The sequence below is a fragment of the Tribolium castaneum genome, chromosome 9, assembly GCF_031307605.1.
Source record: "Tribolium castaneum strain GA2 chromosome 9, icTriCast1.1, whole genome shotgun sequence".
Taxonomy (NCBI): domain Eukaryota; kingdom Metazoa; phylum Arthropoda; class Insecta; order Coleoptera; family Tenebrionidae; genus Tribolium; species Tribolium castaneum.
The window spans coordinates 5,539,083-5,565,060 of record NC_087402.1 but is presented as its reverse complement, the minus strand read 5'-3'; the positions used below and the strand labels follow the sequence as shown (position 1 = coordinate 5,565,060).

The 25,978-nt window shown below is 37.4% G+C and overlaps 1 protein-coding gene across 2 annotated transcripts in view; it reads right to left on the bottom strand.

Moving 5' to 3' along the window:
• LOC100142174 (connectin) overlaps positions 1 to 25,978 on the bottom strand; it is a 110,220-nt gene that overhangs the window by 60,101 nt on the left and 24,141 nt on the right. The window contains exon 1 of one of the 2 annotated variants that reach the window (XM_008193972.3): positions 10,413 to 10,626. The exons of the other annotated variant lie outside the window; for it this stretch is intronic. The gene's annotated coding sequence lies outside the window, so the exon portion shown is untranslated. Of the gene's footprint in view, positions 1 to 10,412; positions 10,627 to 25,978 lie in introns of those variants that run through there. 2 annotated transcript variants of the gene reach the window in all.

Here is a 25,978-nt window from a genome sequence, read left to right as displayed (position 1 = left end):
GCAGAGCGAATCAAGTGTGAGCCAGAGCAGTGGTTTTGAGTTAACCCTCATCTCTGTTCGCTTCACCTGATTCTAGTCCCATCCCGGGGCCATAAAATAATCCAATTAACATTAAAACTCGATTAATTCTTTAAATTCCCGGCACTTCGGTGGTATTTATCTTAGGCAAGTGCGTGGTTTGTGTTACTAAGCCAGTTCTCTTTCCAGTAAACACTCAATGCTGCAGCCTGGGGGAGATTCGGGGGGATCAGGCCACAGAAGCCGCAACCCCCTGACCGGACTCTCCTAGATCCAGAATGATTACGTTTCAGTCGGATGTTTTTGTTGGGTTATGTTCTTCAGTATCTGAACTGGATCCCAGTTAATCTATTCCAGAATAAAGGGATCTAGATTTATGGCATTAGTTCCCGAAGCTTAAATAAAGATACTTGTCGACTTTATTATCTCAACCCCGTAATTTCTACCCCGTTTAATTGTACCGGTTTTACGAGGCTTAAATTGCAAATGTCGGTCTTGAGACATCGAACCACTTTCCCTTAATTTAATAAACCGTTAAAAACTTGCCAAAATATCGCTATGAAAAATTTGCATAAATGTAACCCCCAGGCGCCCATATTTCAGCCCTGGATCCTGCGGGATGTTTTTCCGCGATTAAACTGTTTTCAGTAAACTAAAAACGTCCTGTTCGCGTCTATTTCGCAGTCGCGTGTTTTACAACTAAATGCTAATTTAAACTGGGAATATAAATTCCCAAGAACTTTGACTTTTTACTCATTGTCTCTAATATTACTTTCGCTTACAGAATTTCACTTTTCTCACAACTTTTCCTAATAACTGGAAGTTTTATTCTTCAACGAAAATGTCGCCGTAATAAATTTACTCACACATGTCCATAAATAACAACGTTGTCGTAAAAAAGGCATACTTTTTCCCAAAATCCAATAGGGTTGTAAGAAATAAAAAAGAGTTGTAAACGAACGTCATAAATTTAACCGTTTGTGCAAAAGGTATGAAAATACAGCCTAAAAATTACACAATTTGTGTAATCCTTTGAAACAGTGTAAGAAAATTCAGCCACGAAAAATTGTTGCCACTTGTGGGAGAAAAGTAATTATGAAATTATTTTAAATGCGTGAGCAGTCATCGAGAATCAAGGTGTGAATAAACTAGTACGAAATTTGAGTGGCGGGTTTAATATTTGAATAAGTAAAATGAAGCTGGACAATCAGCCAGACAAGGTTGCTATCTGATGATGATTAATACCATAGCGCTTATCACAACACATATGACATAATTGCGACAATACATACATTATTACAGCGAAATCTGTCTATAACGAATTCAGTCGATGAGGGATGGTACAGGTAAATATTGACATTAGGGCAGGTAGAATGTACATTCCGCCAATAGCACACACTGAACCGAACATTGTTAATACGAACACATTGCGCTGAAAGGAGTATTAATTAGTTATGTGATATTTTTAAAAGACTGCACAACACGGCATCAAATAACAATAACACAAAGCACTGAAATAATTCAGATAATTCCTTTTATTAGTCTTTCGTATTATTAGCATTCCTGTCTTCTCATACAGTGTCCCGTATCGTTAAATTCAATTTTCAGTAAATTGAGAATATCACTGTTAGAGCTGGTATCCCCGAAGCTGTGCCAAATTAAATTAATCCCGCTATGAAAAGACAGAGTTGAGTAACATTCTTTCATATAAACAAAATTCTATAACAGAAAATAGAGCGAACGCGACTGAAATAATAAAAACAAATATTTTATAATCCCGCTAAAGCTGGAACAATATGTGCTCGGGAAATTTCTCAAACAAATCGGGTTAATTAAGACTGTTCAATAGATGCGACTTCGGGTGCTAAGTTCCCCCGATAAGCTATTAAAAAGTTGGATGATAATGGATAGAATCCGTGTCTGAATGGACCGGCATAAGCTGCATATGCAGCACACGTTATGAGGTTATTTTTCACGTACATCTGCACCCCTGTGGTTCACACCGCTAATATCAACGCTTCGTGACTGCTGTTTTTATGTAGATTTACTTTATTTTAACATTCTAAGGTAGCTGCTGTGCTTCGCAGTCTATGTCTGAACGTACCAACCGCAATATACAGGCTTACAACCGCTTCAATATTTTATACTTTGCTTATGTTCCAAACTCCCTTCGCATCTCTCGCTGTCTTACGAACGCTTAACCGGGGAAGAAATTTATCGGAACGAGCCAAACCTTATTAGATCCGTCACAGGCGGATTAAAATTTTTACAGCAAAACCGGATTAATCTCACTAGTTACCAATGTAATGTGGGGCGAATTGTAATAAAAATTCTGGGAACAGTTGTTGAAAAATATTCACCGTGTTAGCCGAGTCAACGGCAAGCTATAAAACGTTTGGCGCATAAAGGTGAGGGTGAGATTATCTGGAAATTCGCGTTTTTTAGATTGGCCAAGATTCGTTTCAATCCCGTTTTTCAAATTACTAAATTCTCGATAATCAATAGCACAAGTTTTTTATTTCGCTTTGTAGTGTATGCACAATGACTATTAATGAACTGTGCAAATTCATTTAGGTGCATATTGATCACGTCAGTCAAATTTTGCAGCAAAAAAGCTATGTTTATACAGCGGATATTTGGACTAGTTCTTTTGACATATCGACAATATGTTCGAATGTTGTTATATTTTCGGCGAAATAAATAAAAGTTGGTTGATAAAAGTTCGTAATGAAATTCAGGCTCATTAAATCAAAAATGATGAATTTTAATTGTCTGAGTGTGGAGGCGCAAAAGTAATAATATTATTGTGAGTGAAAAAACCTGTTTCGGAAAATCGGATTTGATAATCGTATAATTTATTCAGCGTCGTAATCCCGTGTAAAACAAAATACAATATTCCTCCCCTTATTCAAACACATTTAAAGCTTTTTAATAGCAGGTTATTAATTTAAGTAATTGAAATTTGAAGTTACTCCCGGGAGCTTTCTGCGGTTTTTAAGGACGTTCGGGCCCCGACTGCGCCGTTAATAATTAAAGACCTTAAGAAGTATTGTGATAATTCCGGTTTCCCGATGCAACCGCCTTCGTTTTCCATCGAGACGACGATTAATCCACGAAATGATTTATGAACTCCTCCCATCAGCAAAAAGTATGTTCGATCTAAGACACGTCGGCGTGGCCACCGACTAAGTAATGCATAATACATACGCTGAGCGGTTTAGCAGTCGTTAGAAAACCATTAATCAGCGGCATTATGCGACTAGTATGTCGTATGAAGCATGTAACTGCAACAAACGGTCAATTTATTATTCTCAATCGGCAGTAAACTTGTAAATTAGCTTTCGAAAGTAATAAATTGGGTAGGTGTAACGAAACCGATTGTCGCTGCATTGAATGAGTGAATCCCCGACAGCATATTTAACATGGAAATGCCGCATTCGGCCCTCCTGCCGGGGTGTGAGGTGATGAACGCCTCTACGGCCGACCTGGGTCAAAGGCAGACACTACTCGCTCCATTCATACAGAATACGGACCATTGTGGTCATTGTTAGGGCACACCGCTTGTCCAATCATACCCCTTTTGCTTTATTGCACAAGACCTAGTTTGTTAGCTGAATTATGGATTAGGAACACGTTCTGCCCGCGATTTATGCCACTTTTACGCGCACACCAAAATTACACACGCCCGACTAAAACAGAAATTTTCAGTCAGACAAGTCAGTGTTCTTCCTGTCATAAAAGTGGCATTGATCCGTCACTTGCCCTGTCTAGACTCTCACTATCAGGCTAATCAATCCATAAAACGGCGCTTTGTCGAAAGCCCAATTTGTCGCTATTGAATTTAGCATCTTTAAGAATCAATAAAATACCGTCCCGCGAATATTGTAAGCAGCCCTTGCTGCAAGAGCGTCTTGAGCGAACTAATCGATAAGTGGGCCACAATTGAATCAACAGACTGTCGTCTCCAACACCACAAATCAACAAGATCGCTTGCCTCCACTAAACAAACAATCAAATCCTCTCGAAAAGTTGTTTAATTTAAGCCAAAAATAAGGGATGGCTTAAAATGGCAAACAACAAATTACGGCAATAAAGCGGTAGCATTCCTGGACAGATACCGTGATATATCTTAGGATTGCAGGAATAGCCGTTTCCTGCTGGACACGTATGTGTAACTGATCGCAATAAAGCACGTCTGGCCAAGAACTCACAAGCACAGATTCGTCGAAATTATTAATCCATACACACGCTAAATTGTGTTTAATTAACAGTTTAGATAAAGGGGGAGCTATAAAAGGATTTGAAGAAAAGTTGAGGCTTTAATTAAATTAGACGCCAGATAATAGAGCCCTAATGGCATTGAACAAAAATATAAACATAAAACGATGTTATCTCAAGATATGAGAAAACACATAAAGGCGGCCTTTTCTATAGTCAGTCACTTTCCAAGCCATGAAAAGCTCTCCAGTTGAAGCAATTATCTGATGACGTTTATTTTCGCAAAAATTTGTGCATACAAGGGAAAAATGTCCACTGTAAACTTAAAATTAATTAAGAGGAGTGCATTTCCGTGACCTTTGAGCAAATTTCCGCTTCCAACGCGAAGTTTTCTTGGTGGCGCCCAACCACCATCGCTTTGAATTAACTTTAAACGCCCTTAATTGTTTCGAGACTTTCCTTTAACAAACTGTTTATGTGAGAAAGAGTGCAGTTTTTACGTCTCAATCACAATGTCGAGTGAGGAATTTCCATTAATTGGATCCCGCTTTTTGCAAAAGCTTTTGACGTTTGATTGCGTTAGACGTGAATTTTTAGGGACACAGAGAAGACGGCTGAAAAAGAATCGGCCTGTGATCTCTTTTATTCTAATGAAGGGTATCGGATCAATTGAAAGCTTTTATCCGAAATTGTTTATGGTCGAGAGATAAAAGAATGTGGACCGTTCACAAGAACAAACGTCAGCACAAAACAAACTTCACAATATTTCCAGCGCCACTTCACTCCTCTAATCGCGTATTAGGGGATTCCCGTATACAGGGGCTGCATTATTAGAATGTAAACAGAGTTATAGGGGAGACCCGATTAATAAGCAAATAAAGGGTAAATTACTATCCGCCCTTCGGATAGAATTCCTCTCATATTTTAGGTGTAGCCCTTCATTAATCTAACAGTTAGCATGTTTTGATTGAGTTTTGATTACGCAAATACAAGCCCTGTCAACTATCGTCTTCAATTAGTTGCTCGAATTTACACCAGCCATTCTCATTTAAATTACTAATATAATCAAAATGCGCTATGCAAATTTATCAAACAATGTATTTCACCTGTTTCAGAAAACCAATCAGTTTATATTCAGCGGCTCCAAGCAAACAGAAGAAGGTCAATTAAGACCGACGAACGACACAGGAAATTTGCATAAGGCTTATCTGCCTTATTTAATTAAATCTCGGATAAACACCCCCGGCTTAGAAAAATCACCAACCAGACAATAAACTATTCTCTTATTCACCCCAAACTTGCACTATTCCGGTTTAATTCTTCTTTCTGTTGATTTTCACGTTCACTTGCTCAAAGATTAACCGCTGTCATCTCCGTGCATCTCCGAAGCATTATTTATTTACACACGTCTTGAATAATTACTCGGTGTGTTTTACCTGCTTAAGTCAACTGGAATTATTTATAACACAAATGTAATATCCGATCTCCAATTTACGCCGAAATCTGCTCTAATTGTAAACACAAACTTCTCTTTTTCTTGGTAATTTACACAAACACTGGCTCCGTGCAAACATATCGCGTTCTTCCCAAACAAAGTGTTTTGCACCCGCCGACAATGGTAATTGTGTTAATTATTAAAACAGTGCATACAGTGGAAAACCCAAACGAGTTCGCAAGCAAATGGTAAAAATCAAGACGAACTTCTTGCGTTCTCGTCACTCAAAATTGAATTATCCCAGCCACAAATTATCTCATACACAAGGCAGATGCACTAGAGTATAACATTAATAATTTATTCCACTTAGCACGGTGCAACATACATTTGACTACATCAAGCTGCGACACTTTTTGTTCCACGGCGAGAGACACAAAGAGCAAATGAATGCGAGCTAATTCTAAGCAGAATTTTTCTTTAGCGTGTTCTAAACCTACTTAATTATGGCCTGAATTTTGTATTTACTGTTTACTTTGTTAGTTTACCCCGCTGGAGGTAGTGCCACTAACAAAGGACCAAGTCTAAGTAATTTCGCACGTCCTAGTTTCGTATTGTTCTACTTGTGAAACACCCAAACTGTATAGATCACGTCTTTTCAATATTCCACAATGGAGCATTTATTTTTTTGCCCTAATGTTACAAAGAAAAGCATTTCAGTAGCACTGCATCGTCGATTAATAACTTGGCAGGAAACGTCGAAATCCACAATGTTAAGTTAAAAATCTGCACTCGGTCCGTGCGTTTCCAAAAAATTGTTTTCCTGCATTATTAATGATGCCCCCGAAGAAATTTCAATTTTTACGCTCACAAAGGTTAAGTGAATGTTGCGTGAAAAAGCTTTTCAAATATTTACCTAATTACTGATAATGATAATATCGGGGTGTCGGAGCGTGGAAAGGCCTTGGCGTCCTAATTAACTAAACTTTCAAACGCGATTGTGGCGTTCATCACCCGGATTTACTTTGTTTTTATGGAGTTGATAAGAAATTCACATAAAGCTAAGTTCCAGATAGTACAAATAACAAGCAGCTTTGTATTTACCGCAAATTTTCTCTTGTTTTAGTCTAATAGAACTTGATCTTGAGCATGGCCGCTAAAGCTTCTTTAAACTAGTGTAGAGACTTGTCAACGCAAATTTAATTAAATACAAAACAGCATGTGTTTAAACGTGGTATTGTTTTATTTCGTTGGCAGTGCTTTGAAAATGCCCGGCTAATACGTACGGCTTTATTAACTCAGTTTTAAACAAAATAAGAGTAGTGAAAAATAGGCAACGGGTTTCAAAAATCCTTCAGTCGGGCTGTAAAAATTTAACTGTGTCGAAATTAAAGCCCCGTGCTTGAGGCGAATTTATAGAGCCATTTGTACAGTCAGTGGAGTCGCGTAAATGTTTAATAATTGGCGCGGCAAGACGCCTAAAAGTGAAGGGCCTGCGAAAGGACAACATTATAACTCGGATAATACACGATAATCGCGTCCTAGTTAGGGATTGTGAAAGGGTTTTCAGTTTTCGGCGTACGGTTAGGGCCCGCCCTTGTATATATTTAACGGGATCCTCTCGGGAAATTAATGTGGATATTGCCCTAATTAACTTTATTTTATTTCATTAAACTTTTTTGTTTGGGGACCCGTTTCGCCCGAAATTTCACTTAGTAGGATCGATTTTATCCACCGGATTTTATTAAAGTTACTACTTCCGGCTTTCTTAAAACAAGCCGGGATGCTAAAGTGACGATGCAAGATAATGGCAAGCTCCTTGTTACCGTGCGAAAACCAATTAATATTTACAATACCTCCGGCGAATTGAAAACACAAAAATGCCTTGCCATTATGTCGCTGCAAGAAATTTTAAGCTTGCTTTAACGACTTCCTTACATGCGAAAATCGCATTTCGATCCCGCACCGATAACAGGATACTTTAAAATCTCGCAAATATTGTGATATCAATCACGACTCGATGACAATACATCCACATACCCCAAAATTGATTCAAGACTCAAGTCGCAAAAAACTAATTAATCATTTTAAAACCTCTAATTACGTGACCCAAATCCCGGCAGGGTTTTTTAAATGGGAAAAAAGGCCAAAACCCTTTGATGATTAGCGTCACAGTACATTTGCTTATTCGCGGTCCCGGCCCCAGGGGCGAAAATTTCGTTAATTCGAAAAATGTAATTATTCTAAAAAGATTCTGTTTGTAGAGTAATGATTTTAATGCAGTTTAGTGGTGATGTTGGGTGTAAGTTGGCATAAATTTTCGATGTAACAATCCCCGGTTGGGCAAAATTTTGGCCTAAAAATACGACGGTGTAAATTAGGAATTGTTTGAAAAGTTTATCGTTGCGTGAAAAATTTAACGAGCAAATTAAACTTTATCTCCAAAGAATTGAACTGTGTATAAAATTACACGAATGTAGGATTCTTGGGCAAACCAGTTTTTAATCCGTTCAGGACGAAAACAGGGCTTGATTTATTGGAAATTTGAAGATGCGTTTTAGTTTAAATATTTAAATTTAAGTGTTCTGAATGGCTGAAATTTATTGTGGTGTTTTTGGGCTAAAAGTATTGGCGAGGGTGGATTTATGCGGCCGTAAATCATGTCTACATGTAATGAAGCAATTTACATGAATCACATCAAATTAAACCCAAAATTTATGCGATTATTACAATAATTAGCGCATTCATATATTGAAACGGTTATAATAATTGTTACGAATAACCCGATAAATATGCAGCGAGCGGAATCGATGGACCGACTCGAGGGTCAATAAATAATGGAATTTTATGTCGAAGGACAGGTGAATAGGAATATTGTTTATAAAAGATTCAATTTCCTGCTCTAGACTTTCATAAAAGAATTAGTGGCGACCCTTTCCTTCAAGCTGTCCAATTATTCCACATGGCTGGAGTGCAATTTGACAAGCACAGCACAATGTTTGGATATGGCGTCACGTATTTTACAGACACTTTCCTGCTGTCATTCCCCTACATAAATCATCTACTCACGTTTCGAACATTTGCGACCGAAAAACTGACAAAAACATATTGTTTTTACTTACTATGCATACCGGCGGCCGCCACAGGATTCCCAACAAAAAATACAAAGGTTAATTACGCTGTACTACAGCCAGCTGATTCCCAATGAACTCTCGTCAGACCAGAATCTGAATACCAGTCACTGTTTATTATTATTATTCGCAGTTAGATCGCCGATCCTAGTGGCATTTGCTGACATGGAACTCCTCTCCGAAGTTATAATGAGAAAAAAGTTGGCGCAAATCTGTAAAATTTTAATGCTAGCCGTTCGACATGTTTTACGCGACTCGCAAAACTTTAAATTGCATAAATTATAAATCGACAACTATGAGTTCCGGCCATATTTAATTAATGAGAATGTAGAGCTCAGATACCCGGAATCTGGGGAGTTGCTCTTACTAAATGATAAAAATATTCATTGTGTATTCGGCGAGTTTTCCGCGTGATGTGTTTTTAAATGACTCGGGAGCTTTGGTTTACTCACAGGTGACGGAAGAGCATACCAAATTTATTAAAATATACACTCGACACCCGCCGACAAGAATCCAATCAACTCGCTCGTGTTAAATTAAAACCATCGTCAGCGCACCGACGACGGATTTTTAATTAGTACAAATTTAATATTTGTCCTTTTACGGAACCAATAACTTTCGGTTTTGTTAATAAGTGGAGGGTCGGAATCAACCGCAAGAACCATCGATTGACACTCCTGTACTGAAAGTAATAAAAACTCCCCTTTTACAATTCTGTAAAGTCCCGATAGCCCTACAGGTTAAAGAAATGAAGGGAAAAGTTGCCATAAATAATTCTGGGCGAAATGAACAGGAATTGAAAAGTTTCCTCAACGATGTTTTGGAAACCAAAAATCAGTTTCCAAATTTAGCTCTTCTCAAGATCCCACATTTTTGAAATCTAGGGAGCCGTATATTGTCCGCTTCGTGTTACGATCTCCCGGTATTTCGTCATAAACTTGCATGGTATGTGACATATGCAACACTCGGGAATTTTATAATGCAGTCTCCTTGGAGAACGGTGCATCGAAATTTGCATATCATAAATATTTGACGTGTGTTTTTATTTATAGTTGTTTTTGCGTCCATTGTCCACTCACGCGGAATTTACAAAATAATCCCTACTAAATCAATCCGTTGCTTTTTTCTCCAAACTCCCGGTATTAGCGTTTATCGACATTTAAATGAAAGCTTAACACGAAATCAACAATATTAATTATCAAAACAAGCTGATAAATTGCCGTCGAGTCTGATTTTGTGATGTATTATTTAACAAGTCATCAAAGTGATCCTTTTAATCACTCACATTTAATTCATCTTATAAAGCTTTGTGAACTTGAACGCTGATTCAGAATTCGCCCAGTCATCAATTATACACAAACTTTCTGTTATGATTAATCGCGTCTAGGTCAGGGTAATTTAATTAAATCGCCTTTAAAGAAACAACGTTTATCTCTATTTTTTCAATCATTGATTCAAATACCGTCCAAGTTAAGCGTAATTGAACATCAACAATCAGCGACTGAGAAATTGCAAACTTGAAGCTTCACAATTACACGCGATAATATTCCGTTTTTCTGATCAAGGAACGTAATTTCCAATTTGGGTGAAAGGCTTGAAGAGTATCTACTTACACTTTCCCCTCGCACAGATGACATAAACACAGCCACGTAAACGCACTAAAATTTAATTTAAATTTATCCTCCCCTTATATCTGATGAAAGCTCTTATTTGATTACGAAAATACACAGTTTATGTGAGTTTGAAACTTCACAAAACTTTATGAATGGCTACTTTATTAGTCGGGAAAGTCGTTTAGAGAAGACTGTTTATATACATGTCCCATAATAAACTGCAGGCGGCATATATTCAAAGCAACTCCCCGCTAGAAGAAGACAAGGCTGGGCGGAGCTGCCTCAGTTCATTTCTAACAACAATGGCATTATTTGGGAATTCGTCTGATTGATTTTGAATAAGAAACTAATGAATTAATTCAAAATTATTACGGCAAGGAAAAACTGAATAACCACAACGGGAAATTATTGCTGAAGCTTAAAGCCTTTTTTGAGCAAATTGCAAATAACAAAAGAAAATAACTGCAATAGTGTCGACACCATTGACATGAAATAGCCGTCTTTAGTAACACACGCAAGATTAAAACACTAACCAATTCCAAAGTATTAGCATTTTTAAATTTATTCTCAGCTTTTCCAAAAGTTTTATTAATGTGGAAACTGCTGTGAATACTAATTGGTGTGTACCGAAAGTTAGCGTATTTTTATTGTATTTTGCTTGTAAGAGGAGAGCGAATTTCGCAGTTATTGGTGAATATATCACAGCCCGCAGTACAGGTGTTCCCATCATGTAAAAATATTTTTTGACTCAATAAACTTGATGCCTCATTTGACACTGGCGGGTTTTGTAAACCGAAATTTGATCATTTCAAATTTAAATAGGGCTTGTAAAAATCGGGGTATTTTACAATTCCAACGCTGACATGGCCGCAAGAGACAAATTATTTCCGCTTGACAAAAGCAAAATATTTGAAAATTTGATGGAAAGTGAAATTATTTCTAATGATGATGGCTGAGTTGAGCGATTTGCACAATGAATCACGCTCTTTAAATAAATCCCCTTATAAATACACATTGCATAATAAACGTTTATTAGCCGCGTTCCATCTGCGATGCAATCATCCAAACGAATCTGGGCACTGTTTACAAATACTATGTGTTATGATTAATATTTATGACTTGTTTAGCATAATGGGAGAACTATTGATAATTACATTCAATTCCAACCCACCCAGTGTTTGGCTCTTGATAGACTCAAATATCCAGCTGCATTCATCAAATATTGAACCGCGAAAATGTAATTACGAGTTAATTATTGTGGAAAATTAACAAGTCAAAAAGCTGAGGCCATTATTTGCGTCATCTCCAAGCGTCGCCGACGCTGAAACGTGGCATTTCTGGGCCTAGAAACAATCTTCACATCAGCTTATTCAAATTAGTGTTAAGTGACATAATGAATTAGGGTCATCTCGAGTTTCGCGTGCCTCTGTTGTATCAGTTTAATGTGGTCCTGGCTGGAATTACGCATAGTTTGGGGATTTGTAAGTCGACGGAAAGGACAAGGAGTTAGAAATCGTGTAGCTGTTTGTAATTTATGCTTAATATGATAAGTTGGACCGAGTTACTCCAACTTCCACTAGGACTGTGTATCGATTAACTTGGGGCCTGACCTCAGATATTTCAACTAGTTCGCTGCAAACTCATACGTTATGCTCGTAAATTAATTTCATCGGCAATTGATTCATTTGCAGTGTCTTGAGATAATCACAGAGCGGTACTAAAGCCCTGGTCTTACGGCACGTTTGCCAAATGATTTTTACCACCCCCGGGCATACGTAAGCAAATATTAACGCTGTATTGAACACAGTTCCAGACATAAAAGAACAGAAAACACGACGGAAATAATAATGAAGTTGAAACTATAGAAAACGCTGAAATTCTCTTAGAAATGCAAGGGGTGCATGTGAGAGTATCAGCCACAATGCATCAAAAATGCATGCTTGCATAGGGCGCAGAATTATGGAAAAAGGCCTTAAATTATTGAAACGCAATGAAAGACAACGAGTGTAATGTAAGACTCGACAATCAATAGATGGGGCCAACTCTTAAATTGACCAATTTACCAAATTGTCCATCTGTATTACAATTGTTGGGCTTTCTTTAACAATGTTACACAAACTTGTAGGTGAGACACGGTTTAACATATGCACAATATACATATGTATGTATCATTTTTATCAGAACAAATATTTCCATAAAACGATTCACAAAACCCGAATATTTTACGATTACGTGCAACTATGTTTGAATTACAACGATGTTTCGTTTACATTGCTTTTATTTGTCCACTCTTTCACGTAAAAATTGTCAGGATATTTCAAAGCCGAAATACTTACCTTTGTGACAAAAACGGAAATTCCCCGTTCACAAATGCAGAGTAAATAACATAGAATTTTGTTATTACAGTCGTCTTCACTTAATTTGTTCTATGAAAACACAAAAAATTAATCAAAATTATTCCAATTTTCTATGAAGACACTGACTAATTGTGGCAGCTTACCGGATGGAAATAGCTACACCTTTTGTTAATAGCAATACTTAGTGTATTATACGAGCGCACTGAAGGATTAATCCCCAAAGTGGAGTTTATTCCAGAGACAATATCAATGCTATAATCACCTGTGAGATTAAATGGCACTCTAGTCCAGAGTCATAGAGGAGTTACGTTGGGTCAATGATTTTCAAGTAGTTAAATCTGGCTTTATCTAAATTTCTATGGCGCTACCTGGCCCGGAATATTAACGTTTTGAGCGCGACACATGAATTTTTAAGCCAAATGTAGAAACTGGAACCACCATTGTCAATGTAAGAGAGCAAACCGCAATCTCTCTACTTGCAAATGTAATGTTTGCAATAATCCATACAGAGCTTAAGCCAGGAAGTCAAACTATTCCCATTTCCCGAAAGTTGCTTATCCCTCATTTCCATTAAATTTTTGCAAAGTTTGGACTAATTGAACAATAGTAATTAAAACCCCGGCATATTTCATCTGAACGCATCCCCCGGGCTAGCCGTAGGCTCTTGATATTGTTGCAGCCCCCTCTTGTTCTACAGCCTAATTAGTACATCATTTTAATTGCGAGCGAAACCGAGCTGAATTACCTGAAACCATCCCCGATTGTACAGTTTCGTGTACAGCGAGTCCTTGAAAGATTTCTACAAGACCGCTGGGGCTATTCACGTTATCCCGTCTGAAGAATAATGTCGACCCATCCCAGTTTGACAATTTCATCTCCACAATAATGTTACTTCTGCTATGACGGATCGCGTTCTCTTCGCACACCGGAATATATCATTACAACCAGTGGGAATTATCCGCGGAAACTGACCGAAAGACATTCTGCGGCTTTTTCTACACATTGCCCCAAACCGTTTTCTGTCACTATTAGGACTTTATCGGTTCGTGCAAGACGATAAATTACGCCGACCCATGTTATGGTTTTTCACGGAGAGAATTATTTTCAGCGGAACGGGATGTTATTCGATACAATTACACGATAATTCTAAATACTAAATGAAGGTAAAGATTAAAAGTGACATGCTGGAAATACGTTCAAATTGTAGTCGTAAATAAAAGTTTTATGACCTCGTTATTTACTAGACTTTTTACATGTGTTTTATGAATTCGTGTCGTAAAATTGAGGTTTAATGCACTAAATATATTACATTTATTGTTTACCTCGTAAACTGAACCTTTGAACTTTTGGCAAATTTGCTACAATTGCGCAAAAATGGGTCACTGATAATTCGTAACCACTTGTTTAACTTAGAGTTACTTTGTACCTGTCATGTCAATGACCGGCCTGGAACAGATCCATCAACACGTGACTGAAATCCGGGGTGGATAACCACATTTTTTAACGATTCATTAGTCCGGAAAAAGCATAATGCGGCTTTTAGCCACCATATTTCACAAGGTGATAAAAGTCTGTTTGAACAAGCCGAAGTTTTAATTATTGTAAGCCAAAAAGCGCAACCTGTGACATGAAAACTGAAATCTTCGAATTATTTCATTGGAGTTTTGTCAATTTTCTGCTTTATTTATTTAACGGCGCATTCGTCCCGTAATTTGCACTTGCAAAATGGTGTTATTAGCAGGAGGGAATAACTTTGACCCTTTTCCGTGAGCATAAAAATTATACGACCCACTTAGTTAATTGTTGATGTAGCGGTGCACTCATCATCATTAGTGGCTACAAACTAGGCAAAATAACGGTTTTTAGCAACCGGAAGAAACTTCATCTCGTGTTATTTCAGGCACGTAAAATTGCGCCAAGATGGAACGTTTAAGCCGTTCCGAAGGTGCGGAATTATAAAGCCGAGATTCCCGATACCTCTCACATGACCTTTTATGTCTGCCGTTCACTATGCGCCACATTGTAAGAACGTTTTAGCGGCGAAGTTTCAATTTTTTTAATGCAGGAAACGGAACTCCGGAAACACATCAACTTACTGGGTCACATGTGTTTAGAGCGGGTTATAAAATTTATTTTAAGTGTTCTTATCTAATAAAAGTATATTGATTGCTGCCTACAGCCTGATGTCACGAATATTTTACAAGAACGTTTTCAAGCTCGAGGAGATATCACATGTCAGGAAATTCGAATCAAGTAGATAAGACAGGTCGAAGTGTTTGACTTTTTATCACCTGGACGTCGGATGGTATTTTCGACAAAGGATCGCGCTCGAATTGGGATTTTCAGTATGTAACGTAATACGGCGCGAGGAAACTAATCAGGAAATGTCTTGTTATGTCTAAGACGTTTCCGTAATTAATTAACGCTGACTGAAAATAATTCAAACTGCAACATCTACTACAAAGAGGCTCTCGTTCGCGAGTTATGGCACGAAAATAAAACCAACTAGCGTATGCACAAGAGACACTATTTGCAAGCGATATTTCCGATAATAACATCAAACAACTAGAAAAATTAATCAATTAGTTGCGAAGCTAAGTTTGTGTTAATTGTTATGTGATGGAACTAATTTGCCGCAATAAAAAACCTATCAATCTGAGCTTCCCCAAATAAAAGTCTGCTAAATGACTTTTCACTCTCTGATTAAAAACTACTCCAATCCTGAATGAACCTGAACAACTGTTCTCAGAACAAGAATAATTACCCTTCCACTTTTCACTTGCAAAAAGACTTTGGAAAAAAGCAGTGAGATTTATAAACAGTGTAAAGCCTCGCACTCCTTCTCGAATGTAAATATCGTTCTCCGAGTTTATAAAAGCATTTTTAGTGCGATTTGTCGCTGGCAACTTCGTTTCAACATAAATAAAATGGGTCAAGGTTTTTTTAAAAAACCGTGACTTCTTCCAACTGTTCACATTCAACTGATCCGAAAAATATCGCAGCGCGAAATTTATAACCTACATTTCACGTCGGTATTATTTGCAGAAAATTATTGGACGGTTTTCCTGCAACGTAAAACCGCCGTTTCCTGAGCGCCGTGATTTAGGTAATTATTTGTGATCAATAGGAAAGACGTCGGATGCGAAATGTGGAAATTTGATTAAACTCGCGTTTGTTATGGTGGTAATTGAATTCGCTTAAATTAACTCGAGATATGAGATTTGTCTTAAAAACACATCCGAGCGCTGCAGTGTTTGATGTTGAGTCGGCGGTTTGTGATGGCAAACCGCACACCTGGACTGCTTAGTAAATCATAAAGCTGCTGAGAAATTTAGGCTCGCAGCAGTTAGTAAAGTGTCTCAAAGTGGGGCCACACCTTAGAAGCTGGAACGGTTTCGACCACTGGAGGCACTCCCCTGCGGTCAGCTCGACCTAGAACGCTTTATCATCTTTATGGTTATTGTTAGTCCGTACGACACATGCGTTGCACAATTAAATAGAATTAATATTAAAAACAATCCTGGGATTATGGGGATAATAACGGTGACAGTTTGCGCCGATGAAAAATCTCGCTTAAACAATCTTGGCCGGATTCATTACGCTCCGGTTTTATTGCATTCATCAACATTGATTAGCATGGGATTCGGAGACCGACCCGATTAAAGCTGATCGAATCTCATTAGATCCAACAAATAGCAACGAATTAAAAAGAAATTATCGTTAAAATCGCAGACGAAAACCATCAAACCGCAGAGCAAATTTTATAACTGGCAGTTAATTACGGAAATAAATATGTCCGGGTAAATATTAACCTTCCCCTGCCGCTTGTAAATTTGCCAAAGTTTGCAACAACCAACTGCTAAAGACCGAGATCGCCAATAAGTTTTCTAATTTATGGCAGTGGGGCCGCAATACTGGTCTGCTTCCGACAAATTAACAAAGTGAAGAGTCCTCGAAATAATTAAAAGGCAGATTCTATTGTAACTTGTTCCCGACTCCCGGCCAGTTATTAACAAGGCAAAGGATTTGTTTATTGTTAGTTGTATGAAACGCTGACGAGTAAATCATTCTGGAAACACCCCTTGAACCTGGACGATGAAAATACAACTAGGCAATTTGCCTGCCGGAGCTACAACATGAGCTGACCAATTCAAAGCTCCATCAATCATCAGCTGGAATTATTCAGCGAAACCGACATCAGTCTTACGGGATTTCCTCGAGATGCTCCACCAAGACCTAGCCATTATAAAGTGTTTTAGATCATTAGATCGACGTGACGAAGGATAATTAGCTCACTAAATTTTAGACTCCATTAACACAGCCGTTTTTACAACAACGGAGATTTACACTTGAATAATTGAGTATTAAGTGTTGACTGATGACCGGTCTTGCCGCAATTATTCACGGAATCTCGGCGGAAAACTTCGCACTTTAACCAAGTTTTCAACAGTTTCATAGTTGCACGTCTTCAAGAATATTAGTTTACTAAACAATTTACAGATTAAGTTTTCCACAACACAACACAATCCAATCCAGAGGTAAAATAAAACCGAGCGTGCGGGTGATTTTTGGTGGATGCGCCGGGATAAAATTTTATTTTTTTCTATTAATATTGACTGTAAAGCAAAACAAGTTCAAAAACTTGATAAATGTACCAACATTATGCAACAATACTGCCCTTATTAATGGAAATTGTTATTGATGGTTTTAATTATTTGTTTGGTCATCGACCCAAATGGCATATTATTCCATGAAGAGCGCCCATTAAAACTATAGACAGCGATCACGCCGTTGCTTAATGAACTTCAAACCGATCAATCTTTCAGAGCTCCAAAGAATTTTGACGGTGAAATTTCCTTGAGAATGAAGAATTCAGCATTGACATCATTTCCAGTTCATTGTCGGTAAATAATTTCTTCCCAACTCGGCAAACTGATCCGTTATTAATATAACTTTGTGTAAAGTTTCATTAGACATCTATTTCCGAACGAGACGTACGTGTTGGCTGTAAACCAGAAAGAAAAGTTCGTGATTAGAGACTTACGAAAGTGAGAAATGTTGTTTGTTCGATTCAGGCGGTGATTCGCGTTAAAAAATAAACACAACAACACTTGAAAAAATCTCGACAGATGTTTTATAAAAGGAAATTCGTGTAAATATGAATGGGGAAAGCGCGTCACCGAAGGTTGAAAATCAAACTTTTTGGCGTGTTCGGTGGGCTTGACACAAATGTGCATAATTTAAATTAGCAAACGCATAAATCTGGCTGGACTAAAAATAAACATTTAGTAATCCTCGTGTGTTTTATGCCCCCATGCGGCATTGATTTATTAAAATATGCAAATGTCGCATTAACATTCCTCAAACGCTAGAAAGAACTTAAAAGTTTCATAAAAAGTTTTATGTAATCGATGCAGAAAGACTCCGTAAAAATTCTAAATACTTTACATAAAGTTCCGAATTTTATTTTGTACACTTAATCAAAAATTCATGGCGCATAGACTCGAAATTAAAACTTCTCCGCTGTTTAAAAAGTAAAAGACTCGCCTACGGTAGTTAACGGTCGCGAAGCCGTATCGAAATGAGAAACAATAAACAAGTTCCGGTTTAAAGTTTGATCATTGCGGAATTTCGGAGCTGTCCAGGTAAAAGCTGAGGAAGTTTGCGCGCATTATAGGAAATTGCAGTCTGATGATTAATTCAGTGTTATTGTAGTGGGCGTGCGGATGCTGTGTCCTATGGGTCCATCTACAGACTCATATATTCAGATATAGTTTGATCCGTACCCTATATATCATTATTACGACACGTTGCAGTGGCTGTCGATGTGATTTACTTTAAAACTTCCACTTGATTTATTATGTGTCGTAACCAACGGATTTGCCCATAGAACTGTAAAATATGTTGGAAATATTTCTCCAAAATGCGCAAATATTTCGGCGCTGGAAAATCACCAGCCGATATTTCTCAAGTAACAATTAGGTGATCGATGCAAGCGAAACAAAATCGAGCTGAAAGCCACCACATCGAGTTAAACTCTCGTGACTTTCGGGAGAAACAAACCGAGTTTGCGAAATATTTGCATCTGAAAGTTTTACAAAGCTTACGTGCGAGTAAGTAAAGCTTTGACGTTGTTCCCCGAGAGAGAAACCGTGATACATGAAAGCTCGCTCAGCAAATCCGAATCTTAGTTATGTCATTGTTATATTGCCTAGAATCGTAAATCCGCCGGAACCGGCCAATATATCAACAAAATGCAACAGTACGAGATGATAATGCTAATCATTTTCTTCATGCATTATGTGCCCGACTGCTTGTAATATAACAATGTCAGCTTCCTCGGGGACCCATAAGAAAAACTTCCTTTGTAATACGTCTCTCTTGTCGCAACTTACCAGAACTTGCAAGCGACGTTCGTCTAATTAATACGTAAATGATGGAGACTTCAAGCTTCATGACGCTTTTATCAGACATACGCCAACAAAAATTCATAACAAAGCGTGTCACTGGATTAAGAATTGGACTGCTATTGTACACAATGCATTTACATCATTAAAACTTAAAACAACTTGACAGTGAAGAATGGCGAAGTTGATACCGACGCTGTAATTACTACTCTGTTATGCATTTATACATGCTGCTATTAAACCGAACAATAACTCTTTATGGTAATTTTACACCTCTTAAATCATAAGACACATAAATAAAAGCCTGATTAATGCTCACATCTATTTTTACTTCAGATTCTGCTGATACAAAAGCAATACGTAATTTCTCTTACACAGTCAAACGTAAACTAGCTACTGCAAATTCAACTCTTAAAGCTCCACAGTCATAAAAAGCTCAAACTAAATCACGGCTTAATCCAAGCCAATGTTCACTATTTACAACCACCGAATTTAAAGAAAACAGTTACTAGATCAAGCTGGTTTAGAAGCTGTAAAAGAAAAATACCACAAATGAAAACACCACACACCCAACTAATTATTACTAAATACAATATTACTACATAAAAATTAAATTTTGTGGTAAATCGTAAAATCAAAAGAAATTGTAGGTCAAATTTACTTTTATGAAACAATTTTATTTAAAATTTACTTTACAAAATTAGTATTTTTGTGAAGGGCAAGTCATTGCAGATTTTATATGCAAAATTAATAAAATAAGCACGAATTTCTTTTGAGTACCTTTTACTGAATTATTTTCTGCATTTTAAATTTGTAGAATTTTTTTATTAGCGCAGTTTTATTACTTCTATTAGTATGCATACGAGTAGCGCTAAAGCGTAAAAGCAAGAATAATTAACAACTTTAGTGATTAATCCTTTTGAAATCAAGGCTCGGCGCAACAGCAGGAGGGTAATTATTTTATAATTTATTTCTTCATAGCCATTGCTTTTATATTTTACTTAAGTGTTATTTGACATGAACTGTGCGAAAGTATTTCGCATTACATATTACACGCAAAAATCGTAATGAGCGTTCGTCCTTGGGAGCGCTCAAACAATATCACTTTATCCTGTGGACACCGCTGAAGGTTCCACAGGGCAAAATGTATCAAATATCAGCCTAAGAAGATTATGTACATACAAAACGCTGGCAGAGAGTTATCGCTTTCCTATCAGCTATTAATGACCAGCTCTAATTATAAATTGAAATTAAACAGTATCGGATTTCCGGCTGTGCAAATCCAATTTGAACGGCTCAACGGATCTGAAAAATCCATTGTGTCAACACTAACTATTCCACACTGTGAAAACATTAAAGAAGCGTTAACCTAACCACGGAGAAAAGTTGTGAGCCAAACTTGCTCGCAATAAATAATTCACCGAGCAAATCGACTTAACTTTTTGCCCATATAATAAAGACTAGATTTCCCAAAGTCTCGGCAACCGGAATTCGAAATTTTCTTCGTCACCAGACGGCGATTATTTTATCCCGTCACCAATATTTCACCGAGGCCACAAAATACACACGGAAAACAGTGAAGAGGGGCGTTACGCCGCCCAAAATTAAGTTGTTCATTTGAATGGACGCTTTGTTCAGATGAGGAATGCAGATTTGTTCGACCATAGCAGGAAAATCTAATTTAATTCAACACGCACAGAGACGCCTTTGTCGATATTGTTAACGGAAGCTTTTGTGCAATAACTACATTATGCATAAATTAATTAAAGTAGCAAGTTGCAATTGCAAACTAAGCGGATTTTCACTCTTCACACTTAATTTCGAAAAGCAATAAACACGGTTTTTAATTCGGTCGTGAAAGCCATCGGTCACGCAGACAGATAATTTACATTCATTTCTCACATTCTTAAGGGACTTGCCTGATAATTCCCAATTTAGTCATGCGGGGAATTTAATAAATATTCTGAATTTCATGAACCAGCATTTGCATGTGTCAAGCACGTTGGGTATTTGCAACGAGCCGAAGTGGTATTGTGCAGATTTCAAAAATCACGCCGCTGCGGAAACAATTCCACCACGAATTTTCACATAAACCGATATTTCATTGGTAAACCCAAACCTTCCATTGCATTTATTATATTATTTTCGAAAGTAAAAGCTCAAAATAAAATAAAACAGCGCGCTCCGATAATCATTTTTGGTGGATGCGCCGGGCAAATTGCTTATAATCAATTTTTAAAAATATTTTGTCGTCTGGTAATGTTCGTAATGTAATCGTATTATGTGTGCTATGCTCGAAAAATTAAATACAACCATGTTATTTTTGGTGGATGCGCCCAGTACGTTTTTTTTGTTAAGAAGTTTTGACTTGAACGCATTTCCTGCAACTCTGCAGGTTAGTTTGGCTTTTGGTCATACAGTGTTCAAATTTCGCAACATCTGTCTGTGTCGTGCGGTTGTCGATTTGGTAAATGCGCTCCTGGAAAGATTTAAAAAAAGTTGGAGCAGCAAGTCCGAAAACAATTCGATCTCACGTAATATACATAAAAACTTTTGTGAATAAACCAACAAAGTTGAACAGTTTAAATCGGGGGAACGACGCAATAAATTCCGGAAAAAGGAACTGAGATAGAGGCAGTTTTTAACCGGCAATCAATACAACGCCTTAATGTGGCGATATCTGTTTCAGGAGAGTCTGACAACTGACGGTGAGCACACTTTACGAGGATGTAATTTATAGCGTTGGACCATCGCCAAGGATTCGCCAGTGAAAGGCGCGCGCATCCTTTGTCCATCCCAATAAATAACGGCGTCGAAAGTCGAGCCCTTGTAAATTATTTCCTGCCATCGCAAACAAAAATAATTAGAGACACCTTCTTTGAAAAAGTCGGAATTAAACGCATTCGATCGCCAAAAAGACTAGCATAAAACAAACAGATTTCGAATCACTTTGCGTAAAATTGGCTGCAATAAAAATGCCACGCTAAAGCATTCCCTTGCCAGTTAGATTACATTTCGCGTTTAAAAAGCAATCTGGAATTTCAGGATCGAGGCGAAATCATCAACACCTCCTTTTAAGCAACACGTTTCGTTTTATTATTACTTTTTTCATTTTGCGACGCTTTTAATACAATTGCCCTTTTGGCCATGGATACGGAATCATGCGTGGGAAAGTCTTAATTGAACACTCGGCAAAAACGTGCCTTTAAAGGAAAACCACGGAATTACAGACGTCATCAGAAGCCAAAAGACTACACTGACCAATTACTTTTTTATCCAAACCTTGAACTTTACATTCTTCTTCTAATTCCAAGACGCTGGATTCCAATAAATAAGACTCACACGCCCGGAGATGGCGGAACTACAATTTAAGCAAAACTGATGGCACGCTAGTTTATTGCGCGGTGAGATTTTAATGTCTTTGTGTTGGAAAATACCGACTTTGAGAGAATTTCACCACACTTGGAATTGCTCCGGAACGTGATACAGCCAAAGTTTCCATTAACACTACTTCCAATAACTAATGAGTATTTCATTTCAAATTTAAAAACGTCACGCCAATGTCCACTATTACAAATAAAATACATTAGTATAACCAGTGGTGAAGTTTGTTGAGATGAACTTTTAGAACAAACGAGACGAGTCAACAAATTTTGTTTGGCTTTAGTTTGTGGTTTTGTTAAAAGTTTATTTTGTTGTGCGAGGTTAGTCTCCAAACATGAAAATAGACAATATAAATAGGTCATTTTTTGCCGTTATTTACTGAAAATAAAACGCAAAATGGTTGATGTAATCACACTTTATAAGTCTAACCCTTTCACTACATATATTATGAAGCTCTGCGTGTTTGCGTTAGTAATATAAGCCACTATTTGCAGCGGTTTACATTGAATATTTAACACAAATTTATTAAAAGAGAGGAAATCGCTGAACCACTGACTAGCCCTGGCACAATAAAGTTAACAAAACGAAATCGTCCCGGCTAAATACTGAACTTTACTCATTTCCTAAAGAGAGCTTTGATTATTTATATAAATTAAGAAAGTTCATCTTAAAGTTTTCACTCTGAATCACTTATTCACCGCGATTTGTGAGGCAAAGCCTTTGATGTAAAATTAAGTGATAAGTATAAAACTTTGTCCATAAATATCGACAAGCGCAACGTTTTTGTCAGTGACAAAACGATAAAGCTCCACTAAGAAAAATGGGGCACGAAATAAAATCGGGTATTTATTCAACAGTTTACGATGATAAACTGTAAGTGACAAGGAGTGCATTAGACATGCAAACTTTAACCGTCCGATAAAACTTTCAAAACAATCGCATCATCTTAAGCCTGATAAACTTTGTTTGCTACATAAATCCTGCGGAATAAAAACGTTGCAAGCCAATTCTACGAGATAAACCTGTGAAATATATAGACAAGCAACAATACCGAAAGGAGAGATAAGCGACAGTGTAGACGTTCTAACCTGCTCGTCACCGTATTAATATTAGTCTACTCAGAAAGCGCAACTGCAAAAATAAGCTGTCATCAAACGGAGACAAAATGGATCATAAATCCAATAGGAAAAATAAAGCGGCTTAAAAGTCTGACTTGGCTTTGTACCTACATTTGAACAAAAACACCACAATAAAAATATGGTGGATGCGCCGGGTCAACTTTTAATTGCATGTTTTTAAAAAGCGCTTATAACTCAAGAAGTAGCTTTGTGGTTGCATCTCGGCACAATTGAAAGATTTGAAAATATATTTCTAATGAGTTGTCCGTCCTCGAAAGGCCAATTAAAGCGGGATTGAATCGGTCTGACCTCGGCCAATGGTTGTAATAACCTCGGCATCAGTCAGTATAACTCGTAATTGAATGTATATCTCCTTTGGCGTTTGGCTGTATGAGACTGCTTGTGGCAGTGTTGAAACTTACGAGCTGCATCCGTTTTAGCGAACGCCTCATTACAACAGCTTTTCCTGAGTTGCAATTTTCTAGAGTACCGTTCCGAATCTATGTTGGCTCTTTCAATATCTAGCAAGAAGTATAGCTAGGATGTGTCGAGATTAAAGGATCGACGGTTTCGATTTATTTTACTCATCAGTTTTCTCCTTTGGTCTCTAATCTTGTATCTTCCACCTTCTAGGATTATTCCTGACGTTACTTCACCAGAGATAACAAACTCTAATATCGTCGGATACACTCCTGTTGCAAGTCAAAAACGACAAGTACACACAAAAACTCTCAATCGTCGCTGAAATAATTCACAAAGTTGGAAAACTCGAGATTTGAGTTATGAGCAAACTTGGGTATTCTTTCGAGTTAAAGCACGAAACACCGATATATGCAAATAATACCTAACGTTAAATTTCAAACATAAATATGAAGAGGGATTTGCGAGAATGGATGTCAACTCTCAATTCCAGCAGAACTTTGCGTGTTACATGAACTGAATGCACTATTTTAATTAAAATGACGACTTTTATCGACACATCCTGGGATTTAGACCAACCTCATTAGCCAGATATTCCGCCGATAACATCAGCATAAATAAATTTATAACGCCCAGTCATTAGCAAGATCATTAATGAATGAGCACATAATTCCGTCATTCCGCTTGAATATTTTTCGGTCGTAATCAACACAGAATTGATTTTTGCTTTTTCAAATGAAAAATGTATAACGAAGATGGAATCGATGGCGGCGGAGCTTATCCTACCCTAGCCCGCCTTCGTCCTGTATCCTTTAATAGCACTTTATCTCCAATTCCAGTTTTTACCTACATTTTACAGCTTTCAGACACGTGTCCTATAATTCCTCCTTTTTGCTTTATCTGCACAGAATTCATTCACAAATCTTATTAGGGCCACTAAATATCGACCTCGCGTAATAACAAAACTAAATGCACGAGCAGTCTGACTTGATGTTCATCCGAACACAAAATATCCATTAATAATTCACCAAAACTACATCAATTTGATTAAATATAAATTCGTAATGATAAAATATTCACTTTGTTGTGATAACACGTAAATTTTATAGAATAACCGAGTAGTATCGCCCTTTTAAATAATAATTTGCCTAATCCTTGTAATATTTTCCAATTAGGGCGAAAACGGAAATTAAATATTTATCTGTTCTATTTCCTTTCTTTAATAATTTGAGTTTATTAAACTGGGTATTAATAAACGAATTGTTTTTTCAATGGAACAGTTCCAACATCGTTAGATCATTCCGCTTTAATCCGTTTTGGAAATAACGGCTTAAAGCAAATTTAAATTACGATTTTTCGCAATCCCTTTTATGGCCCGAATATTTATTTCCGGCGTACGAATTATAATATCCCGGAAGTGCGAAAAAACTTCAATTACAGTGATGGTCTCCGCGATCTCGTCATAAACATTAGACGCAAAATGAATTACCTCCACCTAAATGAATCATTATATAAATCTGATTAGTTCGGATCCAATTACAGACAATATTTATCCTAAAATTGAGTTAGCTAAGTGTGTGCTTTAGATAAGGTGATCCTTCTCGCAGTTTTCCTCCACGTGATGCGTTAGAATTTCGCCACTTCATTTAATCTGGGACGCGGGAAATAAAATATTAAAATAATTTCGGTATTTAACAGTTCGCGGTTCAACGACATTTCGAGAGCCTCAATAAGCACTCGAATGCTGTTAGTGACTGTATCGACTGTCAATACAGACGTGCAAATTGATTTCATAACCTTCAATGCGAAAATAAAATGCTGGGGAAAATATTACTCCCTCGTGAGCGAAAATACCTTACGAGAAAATTTGCCTTCTGGTT